The sequence below is a fragment of the Neomonachus schauinslandi genome, chromosome 10 (assembly GCF_002201575.2).
Source record: "Neomonachus schauinslandi chromosome 10, ASM220157v2, whole genome shotgun sequence".
In the NCBI taxonomy this organism is placed as follows: Eukaryota; Metazoa; Chordata; class Mammalia; order Carnivora; family Phocidae; genus Neomonachus; species Neomonachus schauinslandi.
In genome coordinates this window covers 2185011-2193546 of record NC_058412.1, presented here as the reverse complement: position 1 = coordinate 2193546, position 8536 = coordinate 2185011, and positions in this window count along the sequence as shown.

Genomic DNA, 8536 nt, shown 5'->3' with positions numbered 1-8536 from the left:
ACGAGAGTTGAGGGTCTCCTTAGCCTCTGCAATGAGGGCAGGAGAACAGTTTGTCTAGAAGGATGTCGTGAGAGGGCCAGTTGTTGGGTCATCTACTCTAAGGGAAGACACCCTACATTGTTCTGTGATCCCCAGAGAGAGCGAGGCAGCTCCAGGCCAAGTGTACAGTGTGTGTATGTGTGTCCATACTGCTTTTCAGAAAACTTGACACAAGTTTGCATTTTTCCAAAAGAGTGCCTGTAAAGATGCACCCTTGCTAATATTAAGTCTTCCCAGACCTTCACTGGAAATACTCTTTTTCTCTTTGCCAAGGCCCTTACCAGACTCCTTGCTCTGACTTACATTAGAGATTTCTGGAGAAGTTGGGCATCATCTTTCCGTAAATCTGTTGGTCACTTGTATATATGGCTTCCCATCAATTTATTCTTCAGAAAAGGAAACAGGTGTATAGCATGGTGACTACAGTTGATAATACTGTGTTGTATACTGGAAGCTTGCTAAGAGTAAATCTTAAGCATTGTCACACGCACATACAAATAAAAGGTTACCTGCGAAGTCATCATCGTGTGTTAATTCACTTGATCGTGATAATCATTTTACAATGTATACACAAATCATCAATTGGCCAAAAGTATAAGTATAGTCACCTGATCTTTGACAAAAGAGCAAAGGCATTACAATGGAGCAAAGGTAGTCTTTTCAACAAATGTTGCTGGAAAACTGCATCCACATGCTGAATAATGAATCTAGACCCAGACCGGACACCATTCAAAAAAAACTAATTCAAAATGGATCATAGACCTAAATGTAAAATGCAAAACTATAAAACTTTCTAGAAGAGAACGTAGCAGAAAGCCCAGATGCCCATGGGCATGGCGGTGCCTTCTTAGCTTCAACGCCAATGACACGATCCAGGAAGGGACTGACGAGCTGGACTTTGTTAAAATAAAAAACTTCTGTGAAAGACGTGGAGAGAATGAGAAGACAACCCACGGGCCAGGGGAAAATATTTGCAAAAGGACTGTTATCCAAAATATCCGAAGGACTCTTAAAACTCCAGGATAAGACACAAACGACCAACTAAAAAATAGATTAGTGACCTTCACAGACACAAAAGAAGGTACAAAGATGGAGAGTGAGCACAGGCATCACATGCCATCGGGGAAATGCAGATTAAAACCACAGTGAGGTAGCACTGCACACCCGGGAGAAGGGCCACATTCCAGAACTCTCACAACTCCAAACGCTGGCGAGGATGCGGAGCAACGTGAACTCTCATCGCCGGCGGGAACGCAAAGTGGTGCGGCCGCTTCGGAAGATGGTTGGGCGGTTTCTTACAAAACTAAACATACTCTCACCATACGATCAGTGGTAACTCTCTTGGTCTTCACCCAAAGGAATCGAAAACTTAGGTCCACACAAAAACCTGCACATGATGTTTATAGCAGCTTTGTTTGTAATTGCCAAAACCTGCTGGAAGCAACCAGGTGACTGGGTGAACAGTGGGACATCCATATTCACTAAAAAGCAGTGAGCCATCAAGCCATGAAGACACGGAGTGTCTGAAATGCACATTACCAAGTAGAAGATGCCTATCTGAAAAAGCCACGTACTGAATGGTTACAACTATGTGACATTCTGGAAAAGGTAAACCTATGGAGACAGGTAAAAGATGAGTGGTTTTGGGGGTGGGGTGGGGGTGGAGGGAGGGATGAATAGGTGGGGCACACAGGAGTTTTAGGGCCGTGAAAGTAGTCTTTGGGAGGCCATAGCGTTGGATGCACTTTGTTACCATTTGTCCAGATCCACAGAACGTGCAACACCAAGAGTGAATCCTAATGTCAGCTCTGGACTCTGGGTAATGATGATGCCTCAGTTCACGTTCCCTCAGTTGTAACACATCTACACTCTGGCGGGGGAGTCTGGCTGGGGAGGGGGCTAGAGGGGCAATCTCTGTACCTTCCTCCTAACCTAAAACTGCTCTAAAATAAAGTCTTCTTAAACATCACATACATTTACATACATACAGTCGTACCTGTCAGTTATGCCTCAGGAAAGCCAGGGGAAGAGGATGCAAACAGAATGTGTTAAATGAATAAATGGAAAAAAAGAAAAACAGTGTTCTGTGGCATCTTCAAAATTCCTGTTAAGTTTATTCCAAGTTAATCTGCTTTTAATGCAGTTATTAAGACTGACTATTGTTTGTATATAGAAAAGCCTTGGTCTTACCTAACATTAATTTTGTAATACCAACTTATCGGGCTCCCACTATTTCTAAAACTGCTCCCATTCTTTCCCATGGTTTTACGATCCTGTCATCTGCTAAGAAAAAAACATTTCGTTTCTTCTTTCCTGTCCTTACATTCCTTACTACAGCCCCATGTCTAATTGCCTCGTCTGGCACTTCCTGAACATTCCCCATGCAGGTGACAAACTGGTGATGGAATGCATCAGAGCAAAAACATTTTCAATTACGTATGCTTCTCAACCTTGTAAAATCTAGTGCTGTCTCCTGCTCATCTTTGGCATATCCCCACCATCCAAAAATGCACTGTGGGGTTTTTCTGTGGTTGCATTACACAAAGAACAGCTATAGAGTAACTAGGCTTTCTGAAGCTCCATGGCCCCTGGGCTCCTGCTGTCCTCTCCCTCACCTCCAGCCTCTGCCTCCCCACCCTCTCTGAATCTGGCTTCACCTGGTTTCCTGCATGCACCAGCCTCCCCTCTGCTCCTGAAATGCTCTTTCTACTCTTCCACACCCAGGGGACCTTCCTTGCCCACCGTGCTGCATAGCCCCAGAGGACCCCCTTTGCCCAAGGAAGCCTGGTCAACCAGAGCCCACTGGAGGTGTGCACCGAGGCACCCCAGCGTGCTGCAGGGAACTCGCAGCATGCTCCCCGGTGGCTTAAGATTCCAAGGGAGACAGCACAGATGCCCATCGTGGGTAGCTCACATTCAACATCCGACCACACGAGTCCTTTCGACCATGCCGTCTGCACCCATCCAGGGTGGAGCTCCCACTCACTGTTCCAACTTCTGCGAGACAGGGGCACCCAGTCTGGACTCTGCCCTCATCCCACAGCATCTCCACTCAGACATCTGCAAATCCAACCTCACAGCCCCGCCCCCACCCCATCAGCGCAGCCCACGGGCTCCTGGGCCTCAGCACGCCACCGCGGCATCCTTCCAGGCGCTCAGGCTGCACCCCGGGAATGCCCCTGACCATCCCGCGCCATGCCTCCCATCACTGCATCATCAGCTCTGGTTAGCCTTCGTGCAAAACGGATCCAGAGTGTGATCATTCCGCCCCCCCCCCCCCCCAGCGGTCACTTGTTACTCCTCTTTCCCTGCATTATGCTCCTACCTATCCTTCACCACCCTCTGACCTACCGTGTGTGGCTCTTCTCTTTGCTCTCTGTTGCTTACCCAGAGCCTAGAGCAAGTCCTGGCACAGGGCAGGGACCCAGTAAATATTTGTTGAAGGGACTGATAAAGCATCAGTCCGAAGGGGCTGAGCATAGGAGAAAAGTGGGTTTAGGCTCTCCGCGGGAAGTGGGACCCTGGGCAGAGCAAGCAGGCTGAGAATGGAGGGGGGGCTGGGAGGGGCAGGGGGAGGGGACACAGGGCAGGCCCTGAGGTCAGACCAGTTTCCCCCACTGACTCCTCCAGGAGTAACTTGGGACCATTGGCTCCAGTGTCTGGGACATTAGTCTAACGGCTCAAATGTGCCAAAGTCAAGGGATCCCCGCTGCGCCGTATTTGACCCGTGAGAAACTATGATGTTGGTCAAAGTTTATTTTCCATCAGAGTGAGATTGGCTTTCTGAAAAACTATCCTTATAGTCCAAATTTCAGTATCTATTATTTATACATTCTTGTGGGTTTTATTACTAAGAAGATTTAGTCCTAACCCTTATTGTAGTTGCTTGGTGTTCTCGTGTTTCTGCTTCCCTGCCCCCCAGCATTGGTGGGGGTTAAAATCAAAAGCAAACAGAGACCAGCCTTGAACATTCCCTGAGCAGACAAAACCAGTTTGGTCATACGAACAAAGATTAATTTAGCTTATTTTGCAAGACTAGCTTGACCTGAATAATTTCTCCCTTATGCCCTTGGAAATCGTGAGCGAAAATTACGCTGTTTCCCAAAAGTTGGTATGAGGTAACCACTACTCAATTCTGTAAAATTCTAATATTGTAACCACTCCCTGTGAGTCGGGAAGTCGTTGTCTCCTCACCCCCTGAGCCCCGTCCTTGTTTTGGTGAAGTGCTCACAGTTTGGAAAGGGTCTTTTTGGTGTATGCCCAGTAAACTTCTACTAATTACTGCTTCGGTGATTCACTGCACCTTTGACAGTGTTTACCAAAGAATGTTGTTGGGTGGGACACTTTTGGAATTAGTGCATGCACCCCCACCCCATGGGGAAAAGTTTTGTTACCCATAAGCAATTTCTTCATTATGAACCTTACCACTTTTCAGAAGAGAGACAGCATAGGAAGTTTCCTCAAAGTTTTTTTTTTAATAATGTTTTATTTATTTATTTGAGAGAGAGAGAGAGAGAGCATGTATGCGGGTGGGTGGGGGAGGGGCAGAGGGAGAGAGAATCTCAAGCAGGCTCCATGCCTTATGTGGAGCCTGACATGGGGCTTGATCTCACGACCCTGAGATCCTGACCTGAGCCGAAATCAAGAGTTGGACACTTAACGGACTGAGCCACCGAGACGCTCCAGTTTCCTCAAAGGTTTTGACCTCAAAACACTCTTTGCTAATCATTTCTTTCAATGTATGTGACATGGAACACGCTTGAGGAAGAGTTTTATTGGAGCAAGTGTTCGGGGGGACAGTATGATCCCAGATACGGTGACTGACAACTGGAGAATGGGCCAGGTGCCCACACACTGGAATAAACATGCGGTTTTATTTTCATCCTGGAAGCACAGAGATGTGGGAAAATTCACTGAAAGGCTGTAAATAAGCCTGCATTTGTCCCCGGGGAAAGAGAGCCTAGAGTCCTATGAATGTCTTCTGTCTTATTTCAAAGATGTATTAAGACCGAGAGAAATGCTCTCCTTTAATTAGTGTGAACGAGATTTTGCTGACTGTGGCCTCCAGGCAGCGATGTTTGAGTGCTTCTCCTCTGGTTAAGAAATGCAGCCCATACTCCCTTTTTTCAGTTAAGAAAATTTCATGCAGAGATGGCTTGTTTCTTAATTCAAAATACCGTAACTTTCTGTAAACATCATTGGAATTTTTCAGATATACAGACAAAAAGAATAGTTTCATGAATGTCCATATGTCTCTGTCACCCAGGTTCATTGTAGTCAAGTCTCTGTCAGTGAACTTGCCAGGTTTTCTTGACGTGGAGGATCTGGGACAGTCCCACTGGTTTTCATTTCCAAGGTCTTAGTGTCGACCCTCTGTTTATTTATAGACGGGCCCTTGTGTGTCACAGCAAACTCTTATTTTCAGCTCTTTCTTTCAAAATGCCCTGAAACAGTAATTTCTATCCAGGTGCTCCTGCGTTGCTTCCAGCTATTGGCATGTCTGCCATTATTTATGACACCCATTCTCCCTTAACATTTGCTCTATTTTCCAGAAAGCCCTCCAGGCTTTCCATTTAGAAGACGTTAGCTGAGTGTTGGCTCTGACAGGAAAGCAGTTCGGACGCGGGCTCCCTGGGGACTGGTTTGCTCTCCTTGGCACGGACGGGTCTCAGCAGCGAGGAGGGGCCTCGAGGCCCAGGGCCTGAGGACACAGGGGCAGCGTTAAGTCGAGAGCAGTTTGCTGAGCTCCCGCATGCTCTCTTTGGGAGAAACACCTGGCAGTCCAGTGTTAGTGAACATCCGCCCATTGTCTGCCCAGCACGTCTCTCGGGGACCTGGCTTTCTCCCTGCACCCATCACAGGGCTCCAAGGGGCTGCGAGGCTCGGCCTCCCCTGATGGCCACCCACATGGCCACCCAAGCAGACCTTGGGCTCTGCAGAGATCCTAGGGGCGGACACGTGGTTCTAACTGGGCCATCTGGAATCCTCCATGAGACCGGATCTCCAGACACCACATAAAAGAGCTCCTTTTTCTTGAATTCCAAGCAAGCATGGTTTTGAGCTGCTGGTGGCCGTGTTTCCTGTACTTACATGGTTTTGAGCTGCTGGTGGCCGTGTTTCCTGTACTTACAGAAAGCTCACTACAGTAGATGAAATTGAGCCGGGCACAGAGGAGAGAGTGGAGGCAGGGAAGGAGGGAGCTGTTACCAGGCTCTGGCAAGGTTGCCTAGCAGTCTCAACTTCCTGAGCCAACACATCCTTGTTTTGTTTGCTTAGCAAGCTGGACTCATGTCTCCTGCAGCCCGAATACCCAGAACAGTAGAGATGAGAGCTGCCTTCCTAAAGCATGTTTCTCAAAACAAGCTCTGTGATAACGCTGGGGTGCTGTGTTGCCTCACTGTGCTGAGCCCGCGGTGAGGGCGCAAAGGCCGTGGAGGGCCCGCCCGAGGTCACTGCTCTGCACACACGTGCAGCAACAAACACGAAGCCCAAGTTCTCAAGAATGTCCTGGATGCTTTAACCCACTGAGCCACCTGGCGCCCCTGGTGGCTCAGTCCGTTGGGCATCTGCCTTCTGCTCGGGTCATGATCCCGGGGTCCTGGGATCCAGCCCTGCATCGGGCTCCCCGCTCAACGGGGAGCCTGCTTCTCCCTCTCTCTCTGCCTGCCACTCCCCCTGCTTGTGCTCCCCACCCCTCGGTCAAATAAATAAAATCCTAAAAAAAAAATAGAATGTCCTGGATGAAGCCGTAAAACTTAATTTTATTAAATCTTGACCTTTGAGTGGACATGTTGTAATATTCTCTGTGACAAAATGGTAGGCATACAGAAAGCATTTCTACTGTAAACCAAAGGGTGATGGTGGCTAGGAGAGACAGCCGTACGATGGACTTGCAAGCCCAACTAGCCACCAGATGACCATGGGTGTTCCAGCGAGGGTGTCTGGCAGACATCTCAAGAACGGACTGTGTGAGGCCGCCATGGCAAAGTCCGACCGTACTCAGCGCCTTGGCAGTAGCTGGGCATGCGGGCTTGGGCCAGACATGGGACACTAAACAAGCCACTCTTGCTAAGGACAGTGTTACACTGGCTTCGGAGTGAGCACAACCCTCCCTTCCAACAAAAAAAATGTGTGGTCATTTTCTAAGGTTTACCTAGAAGCTTCAGCAAGTGTTAAGCTTGACTAAAGGTGATTCTACTTGCTTTCGTAGAGTTCATTTTACTGTCTTTTAACCTAATTCCAACGAAACAGTGATATTCACTCACTGTGCTTCTATCTAAAACATGGACTCAGGTAAATAAATAAAAGTAGAGAGGTGCCACTGGTCTTAACCATTTTCAGTCTCTGCTCAGGCACCGCAACGGTGAATAAGGACAATTCATAGACTTACTAATGTGGTAGGCAGCATTTTGAGATTTCCACCCCCCAGTGTATCAGACCCTTGAGTGCAGGTGGAACGGTGCATCTGACCACTGGTTAGATTACTGGCAGATGTAATTAAGGCCCCAAACCACTGGACTCTGAGCTAATCAAAGTGGAGATTATCTTTGGTGAGCCTGAACTAATCAGGTGAGGTCTTCTTAGAAGAAGAGATTCAAAGGGCTAAAGCCTTTCCTGCTGGCTTAGAGAACTGAGCTTCCATGTTACGGGCAGAGGACTGAGGGCATCTTCTGGACAGGGAGAGCCGCTCCTGGCCAGCAGCCAGGAAGAGAATGGGGATCTCAGATTTACCACACGAGTTCTGCCAACAACCATGCTCCAGAAAGGACGCAGCCCCAGTGACCCCTGAGTGCAGCCTGTGGGACACCGAGCAGAGGAAGAGCCGCTGTGCCCACACTTCCGACGTGCAGGGCTGGGAGCCCTCTGCCACATGGCTTAGACTGTATCCATTGAATGCAAATAAAACAGAAGCCCCTGGAGCACATCAGGAGACAATTCTCCGTGGGTCTCTGACATTTCTGCGCAGCCACAGATGAGATCCTAAAGGGCCTGTCAGGGAGATTTCTTTAGTGAATGGCCTTGCGAGACAGATGCAGTATCTTCCTGGAGCAAGGGCAGCTGCACTTCCTGCCCAGCACGTAAAGGTCTTGGGTCCTAAGCTCAAGGTCCTTTGCCTATAATGCAACTCGCGGAGCACGCAGGTGTCTCTCAGCCTCTTGGTGTCCCCAGCAGGAACCGGTGTTTGGGAACCCGTCAGACATGCTGACGACGACTCCTGCAGTTGATCCCCGCACTGAGCCTCTGACCCAGGAAACTCGCGTCTTCTGCCAGCATTGGTGAGCTGACGGCAGCCTCACTCCACAGCTCGTTAGTAGCGTGAAATCTCAAACCCTTCAGAGCTCTCCCCACAGGCCAGGGGAATAAAGTACTTGGTGACCAGATGAAATGTGAATATCATTAATGGGATAGAATGGGGTCAGCAGGTTCCAGCCTGCTGCCTGTTTTTGTATGTTCTGTGAGCTAAGAATGGTTTTTACACTTTAAAATGGTTGTTACC